The 24,755-nt window shown below is 46.0% G+C and overlaps 1 protein-coding gene across 8 annotated transcripts in view; it reads right to left on the reverse strand.

Moving 5' to 3' along the window:
* The window catches only part of PLXNA1 (plexin A1), a 483,656-nt gene extending 465,349 nt beyond the window's left edge, over window positions 1-18,307 (reverse strand). For 5 of the 8 annotated variants that reach the window (XM_060239686.1, XM_060239682.1, XM_060239684.1 and 2 more), the window contains exon 1: window positions 18,082-18,306. The gene's annotated coding sequence lies outside the window, so the exon portion shown is untranslated. Of the gene's footprint in view, window positions 1-17,042; window positions 17,142-18,081 lie in introns of those variants that run through there. The other 3 variants (XM_060239681.1, XM_060239685.1, XM_060239679.1) reach the window with 3 other exon arrangements.
* Between the last annotated feature and the right edge of the window lie 6,448 nt (window positions 18,308-24,755).

A 24,755-nucleotide genomic window follows, 5' to 3' on the forward strand; every position in this document is an offset into this window, starting at 1 on the left:
CAAACAGAGTCAAAACACTGACACACACACAAAAAAACCCACTTAAATCCTGTTTTGGAAAGCACTGCACCCGCCTCTGGTATGCTAAACCATTCCACTTCCCTTTTTGTTTTGCTGGAGGCATCAGCCTGAAAAACAGGTTTTTGGCTTTCTAAGAGTCTTAATGCTTGTTCTCCCACCAGAGGTGACAACCTCATTTTTGCAGTATCACAGATGAAAGCAATAATGTCGCTAAGGAGTAGGTCAAGTCAACAGGGCTCACAGCAGTACTTTGAGGATGAGAACCTCACATGCTCAAAACTCTTGCTTGCACTTTTAGGAATGAGAATAACTATGGCAGAGGAATAAAATGCAGAGGAGTGAAAAATACAAACAAGATTTCAGAGGGAAAAATCAGAGCTGCATGCAATTCAGTCCACTGAAGGCATTGAAGACTGCTCTGTTAGTGTTCTGCACTGCTTTCTTGAAGTTCTCTATGTGCTTCACATGTGTTCTCTCCAGGGTCATAGCCAGCAGGGGAGCACTGGCGGTGGTGCCCCTATAGAATCTGAAAGGGAAGACTGGATGGGGGTGCTGCAGTTTCTATAGAGGGCACTGTCCCCAATGCCCCCTGCTGGCTATGCCCCTGCTTCTCCCTTTCCAGTCTATAATATATCTTATGAATAAAATGTCCTATCAGGAACACCAGTATGTCCTTATATTAAATACAAAATATGGGGGGGGGGGGGAGCTGAAAAAGCTGGAGTCTGAACTAAAATTTGAACTGGGGGCTTCAGTTCCTAAGTCACAAAGTAGTCACAAAGTGCTACATCACTTCTGTTTAAAACCTGTTCAATTATTGTGGCTTCTACACCAAAAGCCCTGCACATTGCATTTCTGCAAAAAAAAAAGCCCTCAGCACCTTTTCCAAGCAAGTTCGAACACTCTCTTAGGGATGCCCTGATAGCTAAACAAGAAGTTTTGAGTTCTCACCTTGTAATGCCCAGGGAAGTTTGAAATCCAGAATTGGGAGCTGGAAAGTGCATGATTTCCCAAACTATGAGGGGCCACACATATTCCTTCTCCTCCCTCTTGTGGCTATGTTAATAGGTTCTATACTATGTGGAACCTCAACACTGTAGAATATTTCAGAAGAAGCAACTATTTCCACCCATAACTTAAACAGCATCAGTCCTCTTAGCACTGGTGATGTTGAGTTATTGTTTCACACGAAAGGAATGAGTTACCATGAACTTGGAAGAGGTGGCCAAGATGCAATAAAGCATACAATTGACATCAAAATAGGGCAAGCAATCACTTTTCTCACCTAAAGCTCTATCCTGGGCACATTTCAGGTAGGGATGTGCATTCAGCTAAATCTGAGCTGAAAAAATACCCTGAAAATACTTCATCAGTATTTTAGGGGTGCTAATTCAGCTGGATAGATTTCAGATATCATTCATCTATCTGAAATGGCCAAGCCCTGAAAATCCCAAAAATATTCAGGATTTTTAGGACTGCCAGATTGATGGACTTATTTATTTATTTAATTTGTAGACCACCCTCCCCTATGCATACAGCTCGGTGCAGTGAACAACACTCCAATAATACGTTCAATAAATACTATACAAACAAATAAAAGTTAAAAAGAGTGAGCAACAAGAACTATTCAGATGGCGTTTAAAGTCCGGTTTCCATCCTTACACCATGAGGGAGAGAGGAACAGGGTGGGGGCTGGCTTGATGACAGACCGTTGCTCTCCTCAACCATAGGCCTGATGGAACATCTCTGTCTTACAGGCCCTGCAGAACTGCTTTAGGTCCTGCAGGGCACAGATGTCATTAGGCAGAGAGTTCTACCAGGCCAGCAACTGAACAGAAAAGGCCCTGGCTCTGGTCACTCGGAGATCTTTCAGGCCAGGAACCACAAGGAGGTTCTTCACACAGCATTATGCTCTTCAGGGGATATACTGGGAGAGGCGGTCTCATAGATACATTGGTCCCAGACCATTTAGGGCCTGGAAGGTTAGTAACAAAACTTTAAATCTGATCTGGTACTCAATCTGGAGCCAGTGCAGCTGGCAAAGCACTGGTTGGATACGTGCTGTCAGCGGGGTTCCAGTAACCTGTGCCACTGCTTTCTGGACCAGTTGTGATTTCTGGGTCCGTTGCATGGATTATTGTGGCAATGCCTGTGTGAGACAGGAAGGAGCCAGTTGTCTAATATGGCATAACTTGAGGAAAGCCAGTCTAGCAACATTTATGATCTGGACACTGATAAGAAGGCATCCAGAAGCACACCCAGGCTCCTGGCAGTCAACATTTAAAGGGATCAAATTAAAGCATGTTTAAAGGGATTGAGTTCACTCAGAAGGTGAGCTCACCTGGAAGGGACTGCAAGAGACTGTGAGCCTATATATATCTTTAGAATTCTCCAGGCCATGGAGTTGCATTGCTTGGTGAAGGCATTTAAAGAGACCATGATCCCTTTAAATGTCTTTTTCCATCTTCTTTGGGGACCCCTAGAACTTCACTGAAAAAGTCTGATTAGTCACACATATAAATCAATTAAAGCTTTAATCACAAATTAATTTTTTCTTTCCTTCCATCAATTACTTGGTTGGAGTTAACACCAAGAAAAGGCCTTTGGCAGATCCCTTGGCTTATGCAGTATAAAAGCATACGCTATCTCCTTCCTTTCTAGAACAAATTTGATGGGAGCAAAAAAAACCAACTCATGGATGACTTTCATTCCCTCTATCTCCAAAGCTAGCAGCTAGCACTGCAGGAGGAAACTACTGGAGCTTTCCCCTAATAACAAAAGCCAGGTGAACCTGAAGTTGATGCTGCCAACCAGAAAAATCTTCCTGTAAATCCTATTACTGATAGATCTTGAACGCGTTACTTTTTTTCTGAATTGGCCAGCTAACTAACATTTTATATTTCCAAACATACAAAACATACAAAGAAAATCAGTGGTAGCTTTTATTTATTGAATATCAAATAACTTCACACTTTCTTTCACTACCCTCACAAAGGCACCTTCACGGAGGCTCTGTAATATGTAAATGTATCTAAGCATAATTGATTTAAAATGAGACAGTTAATCAAATAACCCATTTTTAATCCACCAAGAGCCTCAGAGTTGTCACACCACAGTCAGTGTGACTGCTGCCTTTAAAGACTAACCAATGTGCTTCAGGGACAGCTAGATATGACAAGGGAGGCCACAGTTTGTCCCTTGACTTGGCTGCTCATTCACATCTGAAAACAGGGTGGGGGTTGAAATTTTGCAAGAAAAATATATATGTGGGTAAGAGCAGCTGAGTTTTGTCTCCTGCCCTGCCTGACCTCCCTGCCCGCTGTCACCCAGCCACTTTCCTGCCAGTCCACATCTGATACCACATGTGCAGCAGCCTGAAAAGTCCTTGAAGAAACAGAGTGAGGTGAACTCAGGGGATGGGCTCAACTCCCTTCAAAGGCACATACCTACTCAGGTTAAAGAAAAAAGGCCTCTGCCCCCAGTCCTTACTATATTTACAAAAAGGACAGGCATGTGAACAACAACACATAGCTGCCCCCTGCGCTCACATCCAGTTCGGACCTAACAGCTTGTCCATTTTGTGCTCAGCATCCTACACAAGCAATATAGTCAAAAAACCCAGAAAGGCTCAGGAGGTCTAAAAGCCAGCAAAGTCAGCTCAGACTCTGTGTTTAGTTCACCGTCTCAGAACGATATGAAAACAAGCCTCTCCCATTGTGGACGACAGTTCTGCTTTAGTGAACTCCTAAGAAAACAAGAATCACTCAACACTTATCAGTTCAAAACACCCGTGCAATTAACAAGAGTTTTTTCCCCCTGTATGGTATAATTATATACATTTTAATGCAATTACCACCCCTGTATTTTGTACATTAAACAGTAGGCAACCAAAGGAAGTGAAAGACACTTTATTTTTCTTGACGGAGCTTTCCTGAAAATAATAATGTATTGCAAAACTGATTTTGCCTGGTGATGCTGTCTCTACAAGATTTCTTCTAAAGCGGGGAGGAGGGGGGTAGAAGATTTGGAGAAATGGACAGAAGGATGGTAAAAAATAAAATTACCAAAAACAAAAAAGACCCACACTTTTCTGCTCTCCCTTCTGCCACAGAAGGAAGTTCCAGCTTTGCAGAATGCCACAGACATATGCAACTGGACCCTGGCAATCCTAACATCTGAGCATCAAATCCTCCTCCAACAGCCAAAGAAAAGTAAAAGCAAATAAATAAAACAAATGACCGTCAGTCAGTCTCCCAGTCCCCAAAGCTGAGGTCATTAGGCAGATTAAAGTTCCCAAGCTTTGGCCAGCGGCACCGTTAGCAAAGTGCAGTTAAAGTGGCCAAATTGGATTACTACTTCTCCTCGGTCTCTGTGCCAACTTGGCCGGCAGATTGGATATGTGTGAGATAGCAAAAGGAGGCGGGGGCTGAGGGAGAGCCCGCAGGCTGCTCTGCAAGCTGTCAGCCTTAGCAAGGCAGGCGACTGCAGCAGAGGCATGGGGGCTCGAGAGCGTCAAGCATGTGTAGCAACCACGGCCTCTGACCAAGGGAGAAAGAAGGCCATACTGACTGTCAGTGGGACAGAAACACCCACCACACAAATACATGTTTCCCATGTGTCACAGCTAAAGCCTGACACTGAAAAGAGGCTCTAGGACTTGAAGTAAGAACTCCAGTGAAGCTCCGTGTAAGGGAAGGGAAGGAAGAGTCCAGTCAGCTGAAACAGCACCAGGAAAAGTTATTGCAGCCCTTCAGAGGGAGCTTACAGGAAGGCTGGGGGATCTGCCTAACATCCTCACCTACACAGTGGCCGTATCTAAGAAGTGCTCATGGAGAACTAGCAAAACCCAGTCCAGTTCTATTGGCCATGCCACCACATAGCATGTTTGAGACTACGATCGGGGATCTTAGTGTGTTGGACTAGGATGTGGGAGACTGAAAGTCAAATCCCCTCTCTGCCATGGAAGCTTGCTCTCATTCAGTCTCAGTCACTCACCCTCACTCTCAGCCTAACCTACCTCACACGGAGGTAGGTGCATTGTTGTAAGGATAAAATGGAGAAGAGCAGATTGATGCAAGCCACTTAGGGTCTCCATTAGGGAGAATGCTGGAGCATAAGTGGGACTAATTAATTAACCCTTACAATTATGTGGCTATTTCAACCAGGATCCCCAGAAACACAGTCATAATACCAGCACACTTTTCTTCCCAGTACTGAAAGACATGAAAAGCAAACAGGTTCTTCTTGTTTAAAAAGCCCACCTAGGACCTATCAGAATGCAGGTCTAGAGGGTGATTTTTCCACTTAGACTGTTTCATGTGTACACATTGCAAGTTGTCAGACCAAATGCACATATGATAAGCTACCATCCATAACATTTGTGTCTCTCACCTTGTGCACACAATCCTTTACTACAGAAGGAAAAAAATAAGAAAAGTCAATGCTCATGAGTTAGGACGTTTTCAATTTTTTTGTCAGACTCCAGCATCAGGCTGTCTTCTTCTCTAGGTATCCAGGGATGTCTCCTTTTCTAGGATTGTGTAGTAGAGCTTCCCCTAAGGGAAGAACCTCAGAAAAGAGAAGGGAGGTACAGTATCCTCTTGCCAGTAACCCTTCCTTAGCTGCCTTAGATGAGGTCTGGCCCTTCCTCTCTGATTCTCCCAGGGTGTACTGTTTAAAAGACTACCTGGGGGAATAACAAGTCTGACCTCACTCACTCTCACTGTCTTGGGGGATGGACCTATGGGAGTGGCAGGTCTTAGGTCCAACAGGCACCTGCCTGCCTAGGATCCCATTTCCTCTCCCCCTCCCCCATGTGAATCTTATAAGGCTTTTCCTCTGGCCCTTACTGGCCTAAGGAGGTAACTGCAGCCTGTTTCCTGCACTGACCTTCTAAAGAAGCCTTCCTGGCTACCACAGCAGGCAAGGAAAGGGCCATTGTTTGTGGTGAGTTTTGTTGCTCTTCTTCCACCCTTGTTGCCTTGTGCTTCTGCTGTTGGCCAGCCCCTGGCCCCGCTGGCGTTTCTGGGTGTCATGGTGTGCTGGGAAGCTGCTCCTTCTTGTGCGTGTGTGTATGCCTGGAAGTCATGGTGACTTCTGGCAACCCCTAGAGGGCTAGGACATTTCAGAGAAGTGGCTTGATACAGCCTGCCTCTGCCTCCCAGCCCTGATATTCCTTGGAGTTCGCCCATCCATGTACTTGCCAGGATCAACCCTGCTCACCTTCTGAGATCAGAGGTCCCATTTGGCTACCATGGCTAACAGCTAACTATAGACCCATGTCTTCACATATCTATCCAAAGTCCGAAATCCATTAGGTCAGTGGCTATCTTCTGCATCTTGTGGCAGTGAGTACCACAAGTCCAAGGTCAGGGCGGGATCACACTGGGCTTCTATGGCCCTCCCTGGATGGTCCTCTTGGCACAGTTTGAAAGGCTCTGTCTTTTTGGAGGCAAGCGCAGGGGCAGAAGACCTGACTCCAGACACTAAAATTTGGGAACTTGGAATCTTCCTTTCTACAGCAAGCAGTTAATTATCACAGTCACTGTTGGTGAACAGAAAAACGAGAGCAGAAGACAAAACTCCCATCACAAGAGACATATCTCCTGCCCCAGCAACAGTGCATTTCACTCTCTTGTTCTCTCTCTCCCCTGCCAGTTTTAGCAAAGAGGACACAAAGGGAAGCGGGAATAACTTCTCCTTACATTGCACTACTTCACATTTCAGGCAATTCTCAACCCTCAGGTGAAACAAAACTGGAATATGTGAGAGCACAAACCCTGAATGATAGTCCAATTTCAAAGACATGTGTGAAAAAGAAGGAAGAGGGGGGAAAGGAAGGTGAGTGAAGAAGCTGTTATTCCATGGTCCACATTTAAAGGAGAGGACCAGCAGAAAGCTTGTCCTAGGTGACTGCCTAGGGAGCAGCCCAGGAGGTGTGCTGAGTTGGGCCCTTCTGTCCACCCTCGCCTCGTCAGCAAGGGAAATGGATGAGTGTGGCAGCACATCACCTGCGCCTCGGAGCGCACAAACCACCCAGCTGCCGTCACTTCTGGAAGCAATGGCAGCTGGGCTGAGTGATGGCGACCAGGCCAGGTGGCATGTGCACTCTGATGCGTAGGCGCCATTCCAATGCCATGGCACTCACCCTCATCATGGTTGAGGGAGGGAGGGAGGGTGCCAGTGGGGGGGCGGAGCCTCACCTCGGGCAACAGGCACCCGGAAGCCAGCCATGCAGTGGTCCAGAGTGGGGAAGCCACAATTTTGCAGCAAACACGCTCAGCAGCCAAACATATTGCTTTCCCCTTTCCCAGTCAGAAGTCAGCCGCCTATTCCCCTGATATGTTCGCTGGGGCACCAAACAATTCAAGCAGCTGCCAAGCAGGATTTGCAGGTACCCTGTTGTTGCTAACTTTGTTTCTTGGTTTCTGAGGAAGGAGATCAGAAGGCAACTCTTAGCTGAACAAGGGGGGTCAGCCAGGAGATGACCTCTAATCCACCCTAAGAAACTTTCGAGTGACCCTGAAAGGCTGGGAAATTGATAGCAAAACTGGGGGAGATGGGTTGAAATCAGAAGCTAACTCAAACCACTGCCATTCCCCAGCCTTGCAGGGACACAGCAAAGTTTGCAGGTGGGGGACAGAGGGAGGAGGAGGGGAGATAATAATGTTCTGACTCCCAACTGATCCCTCAATCAACTTCTGATTCCCCCACTTTAAAAAAAGTTTCCTGCCAGGCATAAATGGGCTACAAAGAACTGAACAGCCCACTGATAAATCAGCTATCTGATCACTGGACAACAGCCAAACCAGCAGATGACTGAGCATTCCTAGTCAAGAGAACTTGTCAGTTCTACTAACTACACAGGCCTTCTGCCCCTGTGCCTCAGTTACCCCCCCCCCCAGTCAGTGTTCCCTCTAAGCTGAGTTAGCTTGAGCTAGCTCACAGATTTTTGTCTTAGCTCAGGAAAAATGGTCCCAGAGCACAATCATTTATGCAGTAGGTCACAACTTTAATGCCAGTAGCTCACAACTTTGATACCAGTAGCTCACAAAGTAGAATTTTTGCTCACAAGACTCTGCAGCTTAGAGGAAACATTGCTCCCAGTAAATGGGGACAGCAAACATTCCTTGCCTATCCAGTCCTTCCAGCACTCCTTTCATAGAAGTTACAAAGATAGGGGAGGGGGAGATAAGCAAATATGCTAAACAAAGGCACAGATAACCTTGACAACTGTAAAACCTCATTGGTCACAAACCTAATCTTAAGGAGGTTAATTATGCAACACTCTGAGCTCACCTAGCATCATTTATCAAAAACGAAAGGATGTGGGGGGGACACGCCAGAAAACTTCACATTTAATTTGGGCTGAGGTCTGGCTACAGTGGCTGTTCAGGCAACTGGAAGGGAATTTAAAGATTTTGCTCTATGGGGAACACAGAAGAGGCTGGACAGGTGCTTTCCAGGCCCCTGTTAAATGAAGGACTAAACCACTAACATGTACATTACTCTTTTTAAAATAGTCAGTAATGTTTCTTTGCTATCTAAGAGACATTTGCCTGAGGTTTAAAGGGTCTGGGAACAGGGGACGATATAAAAGCAACAACAGCAAAGGTCAGGCTTGAACAGAAACACATCATCCAAAAGTAATGGCTGCTCCAGGAGGAAATGCACAGACATGACTGAGCTTTTCATTTAAGCAGCAGTGTGGTTTCTTTAGCTCTTTTCTAAACACACTGATTGACCGCTCTTTAGAAGTGCTGTGCAACTGTTCATCACAGGTGAAAACTAGCCCCACTTCTCTCAGCAGGTCACAAGGCATCCTTTATGAGAAGGCACTGCACATACTTTTGAGATGAACTAGATTTGTTAAGCACCTCTTTTTACCCACCTCTTTGAATATCCTAGCACAGAAGGTTTTTGAACAAACAAACCACCCCTTTGCATCCAGATGAACAACTTCTGGGTTCTTACACACATCATCATCATTGTGCAAGCTGCAAGTGATGTCCTCAGAAGGGTGGCCTTGAGTATGAGAGAGGACAGCATGTGAAAACTCCCCATAATGCCATTAACTCAGAATAAATACCATCTCCACATACCTCTGTCTGTCTTTCTGTCTGTCTCTCTCTCTCTCTTACACACACACACACACACACAGAGAGATCAGAGTCACCATTGTCTACTTCTGGGATTATTCAGAAGATAAGTGATCATTCTTTAATAGTCCCTTTTAACAAGTTATAGAACTGCAAAAAGGTAACTATAATCCATCCTTCCCTCTGACCTGGATAGCCCAGGCTAGTCTGATCTCATTAAATCTCAGAAGGTTAGCAGGATCAGCCTCCAAGGAATACCAGGGTCATGATGCAGAGGCAAGCAGTGGCAAACCACCTCTGAATGTCTCTTGCCTTGAAAATCCTTGTGACTTGACAGTACTTTCCACCTTGTTTCATCCTTCCAAACAGACATGCCAGAACTATCTCTTCCGGTGGTTTTTAGACTTTCTACCTTCGGGGAACATTTTCCATATCTGCTTGTCTGAAGAACAGCTTGTGAACGTCGCAGAGGGTTCTAGTGCCTTTGACCTGGAGCACTGACCAAAGCCTCACCAAGAACAGGCCCTAGAAAGAACATAATCAGTATCTCCACAGCAGGAACACTGGGGCAGTACCACACTGCAGGGTAAGTTTGGTCCTAGCTGAATTTGTTGCATTTCAAAGAATCTTTTTTGACATTACTAATCATCTCATTGAAGAATCTATAAAATAAGTTTTCAAGGAATCCAAGGGGTTCCCAAAACACAGTCTGATCTAATTCGACCCCCTCTAATGAAGTAGGATTTCCTAATCCCGAGTATCACCTTTACTGTATTTATTATGCCCTTCCTCCATAGAGCTCTGAACAGCATCTTACAGTGCAGAGTTCCATCCTTCTGAGTCCACTGAAGTCAATGGGTTTAGGAAGGTGTAATTCTGCTTACTGTCCTTCACCCCCTGCAAGAGTCAGACAACTTACCCAAGGCCGATCAGTAACCTTCATAGCTGAGTGGGGATAAGAACTTGGATTTCCCATAAACAAGTTCAGCGTTGCATCAACTGCACTACACTGAACTATTACAGGATCTGTTATACCATAATCAGGCATCACAGAGAAGTAAGAATCATCACATCAGAGATCACTTCAGAGCAATCGGTTTAGCAAAACCAATTCCAAGTGGTTCCAGCCCACATACACTCATAGCTCATACTAGAGAAGAATTTGAAAAATCCGGGACATCAGCCTATCTTGTACTTTTTGTAAATGTGAAGTGTGAATGAATGATGTGTGTCCTTATCACCCACATATGCATACATGGGAGCACTGACGGCCTTCCTGGCACATGCACAAGGATATGCATGCGTAGTGACACTTTTGTTGGCTGTTGAAAAGACCAGTGTACTCTCAGCAAACAATAGGGAGGTATAAAATATGAAACCACTCTCAGCTAGGACATGGAGGAATAAGGTACTTCCTTCATTGTATTGGAAAACAACAGAAAGCCAGAGAAAGGGCTAGTTTAACATGCTCCCAGTAATTTGCCCTTCAGGAGGTGGGCTGCTATGTACTTAAACAACTGAGCAGAAGCTTCCAGATGATCACCAAGGGCAACCCAACAGCATTTATGTATTCATCTAATGGCATATGTATGCTGCTTTCTTCCCATGGGTGCCCAAAAAAGTCTCATAGAAAAAATGCCAAATTACATCAATTTCAACAACAAAAACCCCAAGGAAACAAAAACAAATGCACATTCTGGGCTTCGCCTGATGGATGCTGCTCCCTAACACAGGTCCAAGGCTGCCGTCTCTGGAGCTAAAACCCAAGGCCCAAGACTCCTTTGGGTCTGGCAGTACAGCTCACACCTGTACATGCTTTTAATACCTGCAGGAAATGGAGAACAGTCTTAGCCTGGATGTTACTTGGCAGCTGACAGCTTGCTGCAGCAAGCCTGCAAGGTCTGTCTTGTTTCTTACACACGCACATGCACCAACACAGAGCAAATCTCAAGTGTATTGTCTTTACTAGCAACTCATTTCCTATATTGCCCTGGCCATGTCCCCTCTCACACACAGTCTACTGTGATACAGCGGAAGAAGCTGACTATAGACACAGCTGCTGTGGAGAATGCAAGGATGACAGTGACGCCAGAGGAGAGCCAGAAGCACATGCACATTGGTGTGTGTGTGTCCATGTTAAGTGCTATCAAGTCACTTCCAACTTATGGCAACCCTATGAATTAATGACCTCCAAAACACCCTATCATTAAGAGCCTCGCGCAGGTCTTGCAAACTGAAGGCTCTAGCTTCTCTCATTGAGTCAATCAATCTCATGTTGGGTCTTCTTTCTCTGCTGCTTTCAACTTTTCCGGGCATTATTGTCTTTTCCAGTGATTCATGTCTTCTCATAGTGTGACCAATACCCTCAGTTTAGTCATTTTAGCTTCTAAGGAGAGTTCATGCCAGAACCCACTTATTTGTCTTTTTGGAAGTCCATGGTTACCCATAAAACTCTCCTCCCACACCACGTTTCAAAAGGATCAACTCTCTTCCTGCACACTCATGCGCCAACTTTATTTATTGTCCTCACAACAACTCAGTAAAGTAAAACAACACTGTTATGCATCACTTCACAATTTCTCAAACAGAGATAAAACCTGATGCTATCTCTCAGGAGTGTTTTGAAGATAAAAGTACAAATTCTGCAGGGCGGCTAAATTTCTATGGATGTCAGCTTAGTATATATCTCAGGTAGGTAATTAGTGCCTCTGGGCCTTTCTGTGAATTTTTAAAATTACAAATGAGACTATTAGGGATGGTGATATGGTTCAAAATAAATGGAGTCAGATGCTATGCCTATAATGGCATCCTGGATCAGAATTTCCACTGGCTACAAGGGGCTTTTTGCCTACTCAAGAACCAAATGGTTGGGGGATAGGGCTCCTCTTTTCAAAATCCTCCCTTAAGGTAGAAGTCACTGCCACCAGCTTGAAGCCAGAGATTTCCCAATTATCCAAAATGCATTCAGTTCTCATAAGGCCTGGAAGCAGCAGCCAACAGTGTTCATTTCTATTCTTGGTCCAACTATTGCAGGGGGGGGAGGGGGTGAGGAACAGAAAGAGAAGTGGTCTATCAATGTTGTCTACTGAGGGAGGAGACAGCGAGACACAAACACCAGACAGGGTCATATTTAAGCTGTTTAGCCTGGTTAAACATTAAGCAGCCTGGGCCCTAAGCCCCTGATCTGACTTCCTTGAAGCCCAACACTTTCATTAGGAAAACATGGTTTTCCCTCAGCCGCCTATCAAATCACCTCCCTTTTTTCTTCTAACAAGATAAAAGTTTCAGCCTATGGCCAAGAGTAAGATTTGAATTCTGTCTCCCCCCTCCCCGTCCATCTCAAGCTTAATGCAGATTGGGATCACAGCAAAGATAATTTATAACCAGAAGTACAAGAAGACAAACAATGCAGCCCTCTTTTCATTGCCCTCCCCCACACACATACACTTCATTCCCATAGCAGAAAACTTTGTGCCTGAGGAAAGGGTTCTTCAAGGCCTGCCTTTCATATTATGATTTTTATATCACAAAATGCCAAACTTACTTTATGTTACTAAAGGAAATCACTCACCGCCAGGACTCCTAACATGGAAAGGGCTTGTGCACTTATCTGCTCATGAGAAACGCATTGGTATGCAGAGAATCTGAAAGCGCCTCAAAATAGCCATGTCTTTCTCATACCCTTTCTCTCCAAGGCATCTTATACCCTTTCCCTCTAAGGCATCTCAGAAACAACTTCAAAGCAATCCATCAGCCATGTTTGAGAAGTTGTGCTCAGACAGTGGTATCGTCCTATCATAAATAATAAATAAGTGTATGACTAATTTTACTAACAATACAGGATCACAGTAGAACATTGGTAGGTAGAGCAAGGATCCAGTACAATGTCCGCTGAAGCAAGGGGGGGTAATCTGATTAGGGTATGTAGTTCCTTAGAGGGAGAATCTATCCTTTCATCCCATAAGGCTCAGTATGCACTGTTAGTATTATATATCATAAATAATACATCATAAATAATAATAATACCTCCAGTTGTAAAACAACCTGCAATTACAAAAGTTGTTACAATAACATCCTGATTACCAAGGCTGCAAGTTTACTTGGACATAAGCCCCACTGATATCTCTGGGACCTGCTTTCAAGTTCAATGCCAAGATGAAAGTCCAAGCTCCTATATGCAGAAATTTAAAAACTAACAGGGATTGACCATGTTTTTTTGTTTTTTTTTAATCTTAGTCATTTTTTCAACTGGACATTTTAGGGAAAGGAACAAGGGTTTTGATGAAGCAATAAATGGCATTGTGACTTTTTTAAAAGGGTTGTATGAACATATTCTTTAGGTTTGGGGCTAAATAGAATGACAGTTGTGTTACTGAACATGTGAAGCTGTCATGCTAAATAAGCTATGCCACTTCTATCTTTTTTTAGCTACAGCAATTTTCTGGGATCTCTAGGTGAGAAAGGTCTTACCTAGCAGCTGCTTTAGCTATAGATGCCAGGGACTGACCCTGAGACCTTAACATTCACAAGACATGCATCCTCTCCTCCAGTATGACCCCCTCCCCCCCCCCACACACACGTTTCAGAATGTTATGGCACTGCTGCTGAAATACAGATACTACGTCATTACACACACACATATTAAATATATAATTTAAAGCTGCTCAGGATTCAGGAATATGGATATGGCATTACTGGAGGGGGTGTGGAGGATTGAGTGTTTCATCTAGGATCCCTAAAAATCTTGCCATAGCACTACATGTACAGAACAGAAAAAGACAGCGATCCAACTGCAAACAGCAAGAATTGCCTTCTGGCTATTGCTTTTATAAAATCTACCGGAGAGGAATACATACGTGGTTTATGCACGCTAGGATCTTAATCCAAACAGACAGATCTAGTTAAAGGAATGTTTCAGCAGAATCCAAAACAAAAACACAGCTCCAGAATGGGACATAGTGGTTTACCATCTAACCATTCCCCACTGTGTCTTGCTCTGCTGCGTTTGGATCCAAACTTCCTTCCCACCCACACAACCTTGATATTGTCTCAGTGCCACTAGCACTGTAATTTACTAATATAAAACAAGTTGAACTATGAAAACAGAGTCTGTAGCAAAAGATTTTTTAAAAAAACTTCTCCTGTTTGTAACCACTTAAGGAATTATCTCTGCATCAGTTTGGGAGTTTGTTGGCCAGCTAATTTTCTTTAACTTCCTAGCTCTGCACAATTTGGTCACCAGACTCTTGAGAGAGAGAGATCCAGTCACTCATTTTGCCCACTGAGTACATACAAAAGACCTTGAGATTGTTCAGGAAGCAATTAGATGCTATACAGAGGGAAATGGTGTTTTCAGATGAATAACCTTTGATGCAGTCAATAGCCTGTGCTCATCCTTTGCAGAACCCTCCTCTCTTTATGAACACGGATGCATCATTCTTATTCCACCAAAAGGGTAATAACCCATAGTATTCTCAGATGACTCTGCTTACAGACTTCTTCTTAAGCAAAAAAGAGACCAATTTCGCACTAGACCTTTAACCCTGGTTTATCCCTGTCCCCAACATTCTATACAAAAATTATAGAATCATAGAGTCACGGTTTCTCTGATTCTAGTGTAGAATGTCAGTTTGGGGACAGAGTTAAATCAGGATTAAAGATCTAGTGCGAAATTGGTCTCTGAGAGAGGAGACTACCTTCTTAAAGGCAGCTTGTGATCTGAACTTTTCTTCCCTGTTGAGTCTGTAAAAGGATGACTGTCAGTGTTCATTTGCATGATATTGAAGGCATTTCAGCACACATGGGCAAGAGCCAAAGAGGAGCTTGAAGCAAGAAGGTTAAATCCTGCACCCCTCCCCGTTCAACAACCACCGAGCTCAAGTCAATTCTGCTTACATGTCTCACTCCTCGTCTCACAGCCCCACCCACAGCCGGAGCCTGTCAATATAGATAATCAATATGCATAAACACATTGGTCCAATGCTAAAAAGGAAGCTCCTTGGCTAGAAAGGAAGAAGGAACCTTGGTGGCAACTGGAGGGGGAAGAGGGATTAAAGGCTTGGTTATCGACTTGACTGAGCCGACTTCTGAAGGTCTGCAAACCCCTCCACTTGGAGGCTGGCACTCCTGCACCGGACCCTGAGTTCCTCTCTCAATCACATGCCCACACCACGGGACATAATCCGGAGCACAAGGGCTCCATGGAAGCAATTCTGTAAAACAAACATGCAAACAAGAGCCGGCTTCCCCTGAGCACCACATTAATGGTTCTGTTTGATTGATTGATTACTTATTTATTTAGATCTATGCCCTGCCTTTCCCCCATGGGTTCCGGGTAGATTACAACCTTCAGCTTTCGTTGTGGTTGTTTATTGTTCAGGCTGATCCATATGCATTATGAATAGCACCTACAAAACCTCTCTCTTCCTCATTCACTCTGCCCAGCCTATATTTATCATCTGTGCAAGGAGGCTTGCTGCTGGGTGGCAGAGCATCGAAGCCTTTCCCTAAACTACACACCATAATCAGGGGGAATAATTCATGAATGAATAAGCCCTAAGATGGTGCTGTGTGCTTTGCAAAGCTCTGTGCAAAGGTTCCTGAATTCCACACACCCCTATACACACAGAGAGACACACCATTCAATAGATCCTCTCCCCCTTTCTTTCTTTTTTAAACACTAGAGGAGAAGAGAGGGGGGAAAATAAGGAGGGGGTTATGGCCGGTGCTCAGCGAACTGCCCTGTCTCCAGACCCACCCAACACCGCCAGCCTGCACCCCAATGCCGGAGCTGATCAGTCCTGTTCCTGCTAGCCACCAAGGAAGACGGCAAGCCAGCCCAAACCCCCGGTGCTTCCTGGAAAGGAGGAGACCGGGCGGGGGGGGGGGGGAGCCCGCCTGCCGGCAACCGCTGAGGCTCCAGTTCTGCGTCCCGGGGGCAGCAACCCGGCCTGGTAGTTAGTCAGTGCCCCTCTAGCGTGAGGGCAGCCCCCCGAGTCCCTCCCTCTCCAGGGTCGGAGCAGCCGCAAAGCCAGGCGAGCTCTGGCTAGAAGGGGAGGGACAGAAGGGCAGGCCAAGGGAAGGCACACTCTGCTCTGCAGCAGCAGGCAAAGTTCTTCAACTTCAGGCACCTCCAGGGAGTGACTGAATGGGGAGAGTGGGTGGGGCAGGCTCGGTCCCCAAAGCAGCAATGACAACAAAACTGCGGGTAGCTGGGGGGAGGGGGGACGGGAAAACAGATAAGCGTAAGTGAGCGGGTTGGGCTTTCTTTTTTTGTAAGGAAAGCACCATCTGCATTTGACACCGAACCGGGCTGGGGGGGGGGGTGTCTTTCCTTCGTCCATATTTCACTCTGCGGTCCTACATGGGAGGGGCGGATGTTTCTGATCAAACTTTTCCCTGTCCAAATCAGGTGACCGAGGAAGGAGGAAATTGCTGGTGGAAATGACAGGACAACCTCCGCCGGCTCCACTGCGCCGCGGATGCCTGGAGAGTTGAGTCACTTTCGCCTTGAGAAGCCGATCCTCCCTCTCCCGGCCGGCCTCCGAACCTCGCCCGCTCCCCAAACCCAGCGCTAGCTTCGGATCCCCTTCCTCTTTCTCTCATCTAAGCCCCGGGAAAGAAAGGAAGGAAAAGCGGGTGCAATAGAGCTGGCGGAGCCTCCCTGCTAAAGCGGCTGGTCTCCTCCCTCTTTCCCTCCCTCCCTCGCGATCGGAGCAAGGCGGAGGTAGCAGCAGCTCCTGAAAAAAAAATTATAATCTAAAAACGCAAGGTAAATGCGGAAAGAGCTTGGCAGCGGCGAGGAGCTCCACCACGCTATACTCCCCCCAGCCACGCAGGCACTCCACTATCTCCCGTCCTTGCTCAGCTCTGCTGCAGTTCCCACCCCCCACCCCCCTTTCTTCTGCGAGCTCCTCTCCGTACCTTTTCCCTCTGCCGAGGCATGGTGTGGCGAAGGAAGAATTTCTCTCCCACAACCCCTATCCTGCAGAAAAGCAGCGGCGGCACATTTTACAGCATCTGAGGCTTTTCAAGAAAGAGCTACCCCCCCCCCGCCCCTCCTCACACACACACACGCCCCGTTCCGATTTTCCTCCCCGCCGCGCATCTATGCCGAGCGTCGCTGTTACAACCACATGCTGATCCATTCCAGTCCTTTCCATTTCATCCCCCCCCCCCCCACGATAGCCACCGCTAACTACACACGCCCTTTTAGTCAATTTCAAAGGCGAGCCGATCCCCTGGTTTCGCCACACTTTTAATTGCAAACGCTCTTCACGTCTCATTGTCAACTCTTTCCGCTCCGAGCCCTGGCTGCCACATTTTTCAGGAGAGACCCCTCCAGCCTCTTCCTGGAGCTGATTTGATTTCCCTCGGGAAAGCCTCTCAATAACCACCCCATTCCCGCAGATCAGTTTTGGCCAAGCAACGAGCCTCTTCCTTCTCTCCCCACCCCCATTCCACATTGCCTTGTATGCGTCTGTATGTGTCTCTCTCTCACGCGCTTTCCCTACTTTACGGTCTTCCAGAACCAAGAACACACAGGTACGTCTACACACAATGCACACACACACCCTCCAAACAGCAGTAGCGCAGCGGCAACGGCGATTCCAACCAGCAAAAGAATCTAGCAAACTCCTCTTTCCTCCCGCATGCCAGAAATAAATATATAAATAAAAGAAATCTCGCCGCGTGCGGAGCTGCAATTCTTCCCCCCCAGCACAAGCGCCGGGTTTCCCCTGAGCTAAGAAAGGCTGTATCTCTCTATGTGTGCGCGTGTCTGTGTCTAAATGTGTCGCTCCCTCGTACGGGGCGCAACTACTATGGACCAAGCGAGAGAAACGGAAGCTCGCCCAGCCTTTGCAACCACCTTTTCGGTCTCTCTCTGCAAAATCACTGCTTTCAAAAATTCCGTATCCTGGGAGGGAGAGGCAAAAGAGGAAAGTTAGATCGCACGACTTACAGCTTGAGTCGAAGCTTGCTTCGGATGTGCCTGCCATAATTACATTCCACACCAAACAGCCCCCCCGTCGCAACTCAGGGCTCCGTGCCTCGCGCGCTTTCCCGTGGCTGCTGCCGCCGCTGCCCAACATGAATGGAATGGAATGCAGCGCAGGGTTCCAATGGAACTCCAGCCTCGATCTGACTTCCCAGGGAGACAGACGAAGACACACATTCAAAGGGGGCAGCTGCTGCTGCGGCTCCCCCGGCTGCTGCCTCTAGAGGGCGCGTAGACCTGTGCCGAACGGCGCATTGGTGAAGAGGAGGAGGAGGAGAGAAGGGAGGCCCGGAGCCAGAGGAGGCTGGCATGCTGTTAAAAGGGCAATGCCGGCTGCAGAGCCTTAAAACCGGCAAGGCTCGCATCAAGTGTGGTTAGCCGAGGAACGCGAAGACGCTGGACGCCGGAGTGGCGAAAGGACCATTCCGGTTCCGACATTGGTGCAGAAAACTGCTTAGCTCTGGACGCGCTTAGCTTTTCTCTGACCCTCAAGATAGGGATGCCAACAGGTCCCCTCTAGCTACCGATGGGGGATGGGGGTTAGAGTTGACACATCCAGATTGGAAACTCCTGGAGATTTGGGGATAGAGCCTAAGGAGAGCAGGGATCTCAGCTGGGGTACAGTCCCTTTGAGTCCACCCTCCAAACCATCCATTTCCTCCAGGGGAGCTGATCTCCGTAGTCTGGAGATGAGCTGTAATTCCAGGGGGTCCCCAGGCCCCACCTGAGGCTGCCATTCCTACCAAAAATCAAAGTGGGTTGACGGCATCCAGTACAAGCTGTCCTCAGGTGCTGCGCTCTGCACCCAGGTCTCCTCTGCAGCAAGCAAGTATGGTCTCCCACCCGTCTAGAAGTTATGGGGAAACTCAGGTTTGCCCCGACCCTGAATACCTGAGCCTAAGTCCCATTGAATGTTGCGCAAGGCACTTGCAGGTCAGTGTCTTTGGAATTGTAGATAGAGCAAAGGTTATTTTTGCAAGCCAAGTGGCTTTGCATTTCCCGGGTCTGTAAACAATTTGGAGGGGGGAGAGGAAAGCACAAATCATAACTTAAAAACTGACCCTCTTTGGCTTGTTCTGCTGCATTAACAACATTCAACAGTGATGCATTCCGGACTAAAATAAATTCTTACAGTTCCTTGTGAAAATATCCTTGTCATTTGTGCTAGGAATTGGCATTTCATATTTCAGAATAGCTTGGGCTTATTTTACGAAGGACCAACACATCCTAACCCAGGGGCTGTCAACACTCCTGACCCAAGCGCCAAAAGGACTGCATTGTCTTCCTGTGGAGATGTTGGTGTGCCAACATAGGGGCAAAAAAGGAAGAGGAAAGAAGTGCTGTGCCCTGTGCTGCGTGGCCCAGATTAGCCCAGTCTCCTCAGATCTTGGAAGCTAAGCAGGGTCAGCCCCAGTTAGTGCTTGGATGGAAGACCACCAACAAAAGCCAAGGTCACAACACAGAGGCAGGCAATGGCAAAGCACCTGTGAATATCTCTTGCCTTGAAAACTCTATGAGATTGCCAAAACTCCCCTCTCTCTCCCTCCCTCCCTCCCTCTCTGTATAAAAATTAACAGCTGGTAGATATGCTGTCCTTGTCGCAAGGATGCCACCTTCCTCTGGCAAGTGGTTTCCACCTGCCTTGTAATATCAAGAAGCATTTTCCTCACAGTGCTCCATACCCATGCTGCATCTCTCCATATCCTTCCTCAACATTCCTGACAGCCACTTGGGTGTATGTGTGGAGTCTCTAAGTCAACAAAGTGATAGTGATCCATTGGTGATTAATTCCAGGCTTTATAGACACAGCGCAGATCATTCACCATAGGAATGCTGATTTGAGCCACATCCATATGATGACTTTAGCATACATAGTCGCTCAGTGCTGCACCCCATGTTACAGTTTTATACTCTGATTTCTAGTCTTTCCATATAGTACTATCCCTGACACTTTTATAGTTTTATAAACCACACCCTCACATCCTTTGCATTTTAATAATTCTTCTCAGGGCTTTTTTTGAGCAGGAACACACTTCTGGCTGGTTTGGCATCAGGGGGTGTGGCCTAATATGCAAATGAATTCCTGCTGAGTTTTTTCTTTAAAAAGTCTTATGTGAAACAATGGTGGGGTCAGTAGGTTTGACCTAATATGCAAATGAGTCCCTGCTGGGCTTTTTCTACCAAAAAAGCCCTGATTCTTCTCATAATGTTGAAGCAAAGATTTCTCCCAACAAACAACGTATCAAGGCAAAGACTTTATTTACCAAATGACTAGAGATATAGGGCAGTTCTTGGATCTCAGAATCATTTATGAGGTTTTTAGAAATCATATGGTCACTGCTTCCTCCAAATTAGCGGGTTTAGCTGCTAATTTGCTTCCACATTGAGCTTTTGGCAATCAAATTGGAGCAGGTGGGAGGGTTGTTTTGTTTTTAGCAATCACATGACATCCTCATTTCATCTGCTTTCCAGGTTTTCCTTTGCTTTGCTCAGTACTTTCCCAAACCTCTTTGCTAAGATCTTTCCTGAAAGACTGCAAAGCAATTTTGCAGCCATGTAAAGGGGCACGTGCACACTTTTGAACCTTCCACCCACACAGCACCATTTTATTTATGCTGCTTTTGTCACTGTATAACCCAACATCCCCCTTGCATCCTTTATCTTTCAACGTTGTAAAGGTTTACAAAGTCTTTACATCCTTTGTAAAGCGAAAGAAGTTAGGCGAGAGAGTTTTTAAAAATAATATCACAAAAGCAGCATTCCATCTATTCCCCTGCATGCCACCAGAGGGCTTTTGGTCAGCTTTGAAAATTGGTGCTTGCTACAGTGTTATGTAGTAATGTATGGCTGTGAGAGCTGAACCATAAGGAAGGCCGAGCGCAGAAGAATAGCTGCTTTTGAGATGTGGTGCTGGAGAAGAATCTTGAGAGTCCCTTGGACTGCAAGAAGATCAAATCAGTCAGTCCTAAGTGAAATCAACCAAGACTGTTCACTGGAAGGTCAGATGCTGAAGCTGAAGCTCAAATACTTTGGCCACCAAATGAGAAGGGAGCACTCACTGAAGAAGACCCTGATGCTGGGAAAGACAGAAGGCAAAAGAAGAAGGGGAAAGCAAAAGATGATATGGCTGGACAGCTTTACTGATGTAACAAACACGAATTTGAGCACACTTCAGAGGATGGTAGAAGACAGGAGGGCCTGGCATGACTTTGTCCATGGGGTCACAAAGAGTCAGACTCAACTGTGAGACTGAACAACAACAAAACAGTATTATAACCCTTGTGCAGATGCTGTGTTATGTAAAGCATTGCAGCATGGAAACAACATTGAGGTCAACAAATGATACAATCTTCAGTTGCTTCTAAAGACTTCCATGAGAAAAACCAAGGTTGACTCATCAACAAATCAGGCAGAATATTTGTCCCAGGATCCAGACTTCCAAGAGTTACCATTAGGTCCATAACTTTATAGGTTCAAGTTGGTAAGATAATCACAAAGGTACTTCTTTATGGAAGCTCTTACATGGAACAGTTACAGTTTTGCTTTGCTTGTTTCTCTGCTCATCATGCTCATGGCTTGTTATCCCATCCTCCTTATTCATTTATCTGTCCCTTATCCAAGGAAAGTGATGTTTCCTCAGTATCAAGAACAGTCAAAAGAACAGTCAAAAATAGAAGGACATTGGATTTATACTCCGCCCTCCTCTCTGAATCTCAGAGTCTCAGAGCAGCTCACAATCTCCTTGATTTTCATCCCCCACAACACCCTGTGAGGTAAGTGGGGCTGAGAGAGCTCTCCCAGAAGCAACCCATTCAAAGACAACCTCTGTGAGAGCTATGGCTGACCCAAGGCCATTCCAGCAGCTGCGAGTGGAGGAATGGGGAATCAAACCAGTTTCTCCAGATAAGAGTTAATGCACTTAACCACTACATCAAACTGGCTCTTGAATAGTTCCCTTGTTGTATTGCAGTATGCAAAAACAAGAAGTACAATAAGCGTTCAGCTACTTTTGTATTTACATTTACATAATAAAAGGGTATTTGACGGCCAGCAGAGCAAAGGAAGGGAAATATAACTTCACTGGACTGAATTCCAGTTAGAATGTTATACATTAGTTTATATACACATATGGAGCTTTTCAAATCCCTATTACCATTAATTAAGGTGAGAAAAAAATGCCAGTTGTCTGACAAAAACATCTGGTTAAGGCTAGTCTTATCCAGGTACCAACAATACCCTACTATCACCCCATACGACAAAAATGACTTTGTGTGACGAGGCCTATTCTATAGCCTTCTTTCATAGAACTGTTCTCAGCTCAGTACTCTGAAGGCTGGAGAGAAGCCAAGTGTGCAACTGCGTTTTAGATCCAGGAACGACTGCTGCCCTGTGCTAAAAAGCTGAGCAGCTTCCATTTTGTGCTGCACGTCAAAGATATATTGGATGTGGAGAGGCGGGTGTGGTGATGAGGGAACCCGCACTGCCTTCTGCTGCCGCCCATGGTGTGCCTGCTCTGCAGATGGCCACAGTGCATTTAAGCTTCCAAGCTGTCGATTCAGCATCTTCCCATTGTACTAAACTCACTTAACTCAAAGATCAAATTGTAAGCAGGCCATAAAAGCCATCAAAAAGATTAATTGACAGTTTCAGTTATTATTTGTCTTTTAGAAGCACGCTCAGTGCCAGCCATTTTCATCATTTTGATTCTTTTTCTGTTCTGTCTGTCACCCCTCTTTATCAATTCAGTTCAGAAATAATGTTGAATCTACCGTAGAATTCAACCATTCTCCAGTTGGTCCACTCCAGCACTCCTCTTCAGCCTCCCCACTTCTCTTTCATCTGCAGAGGGGAATTAATTTGCTTCTGTCTCTGTTTATTAGCCTGCACACTGGTGTTGTCAAGTTTATCACTTCTTAGAGGAGGGCCTCTCCAGTACAGCCAAACAAAACATAGCAGGATTTTATATAACACTATGGGAGCAACAAACCTCATTTTTATTTCCAAAGACTCAAGCAACAGCAACAGGGAAGCATGCCTAAGGGGGTAACTACACATGAGCATTTGTTTGGAAACTAATGAAGACAAACCAAAATTATTTTGATTGTACAGATAACGACAATGAATGGGATACCAGTCATTGAATTAACGCTATTTATTTCATTATTTTTGTTACATTTTATTCACTTTATAATCCACCCTTCCGGTAGAACAGGCTCAGGGCGGGTTACATCATAAAAGAAAACAATCAACAGTTAAAGTAAAATTAAAATATATAAAATATAGAGAGCCAGTTTGGTGTAGTGGTTAAGGGTTAAGGTTATCTGGGAGAACCGGGTTTGATTCCCCACTCCTCCACTTGCACCTGCTGGCATGGCCTTGGGTCAGCCATAGCTCTGGCAGAGGTTGTCCTTGAAAGGGCAGCTGCTGTGAGAGCCCTCTCAGCCCCACCCACCTCACAGGGTGTCTGTTGTGGGGGGAGAAGATATGGGAGATTGTAAGCCGCTCTGAGTCTCTAAATCAGGGAGAAGGGCAGGGTATAAATCTGCAATTCTTCTTCTTCTTCTAAAATCTAAATTTCCAGCACTGATGTGGAATGGAAGGGGGGAAGCCAGTAACAAGTAACATCCACTGCCTCAGCTGAAAGCCTGGTGAAAGAGCTCTGTTTTACAGGCCCTGCAGAATTGGAGTAGGTCTTGCAGGGCCCAGTTCTCCAGGGGGAGGTCATTCCATCAGGCAGGGGTCAGGGCCAAAAAGGCTCTGGCCCACATCAAGGCCAGTCAGACATCTCTGGGGCTGGATACCACAACGGTATTGGGTTGCTGATTGCAAAGACCTACAGAGCTCATACAAGAAGAGGTGGTCCTGAAGGTATGCTGCCCCCTGGCCATATAGGGCTTTAAACATAAGTACCAGCACCTTGAACCAGATCTGGTACTCAGTAGGTAGCCAGTGCAGTTCATGTACAGGCAACGACATCAACATCCATGCAGCAGTGTTCTGCACCAGCTGGAGTTCCCAGAGCAGGGTCAAGGGCAGCCCCATGTAGAGACAGTTACAATAGTCTAGTCTGGAAGTGACTGTCACATGAGTCACTATGGCCAGGTCGCAGGGGGTGAGATATGGGACCGTCTGACCTGCCTCAGATGGAAAAAGGCAGATCTGACAGTGGTGGTAACCTGGGCCTCCATGGTCAGAGAGGTATCCAGGAGTACCCTCAAGCTCTTCACCCCTGATGTGGGCACCAGTAGAGCCCTGTCAAAGGATGGGAGCTTGATTCCTGATCCCAACCCTCTGTAACTTAGGCATAGGACCTCTGTCTTTGATGGATTTAGTTTCAGCCAGCTCTGTTGCAACCATAGTGTTTTCTGAAGCCAGCTCCGCATTCTTAAGATAGGAGGGGGAGAGCTTGGAGGAGACTGATTGTCAACAGCCGGCACTGGTGCCTGAAATGTGGGGAGAGTGATTGATGGGCCAGCTGTTGGTTGTTCAGCTGTGGCACTGGAATGCTATTCTTCCTGGTCTGTTAACCGTTCCAGCTCTCCTCCTCAGGGCTCATGACATCCGGCAGGATTAGAAATCCGCAAACAGGTCCCATTTCAAAATGTGTGTGTATGCCTTTAAATAAGAGAAGGAAGCAG

The sequence above is a fragment of the Heteronotia binoei genome, chromosome 5 (genome assembly GCF_032191835.1).
Source record: "Heteronotia binoei isolate CCM8104 ecotype False Entrance Well chromosome 5, APGP_CSIRO_Hbin_v1, whole genome shotgun sequence".
Taxonomy (NCBI): domain Eukaryota; kingdom Metazoa; phylum Chordata; class Lepidosauria; order Squamata; family Gekkonidae; genus Heteronotia; species Heteronotia binoei.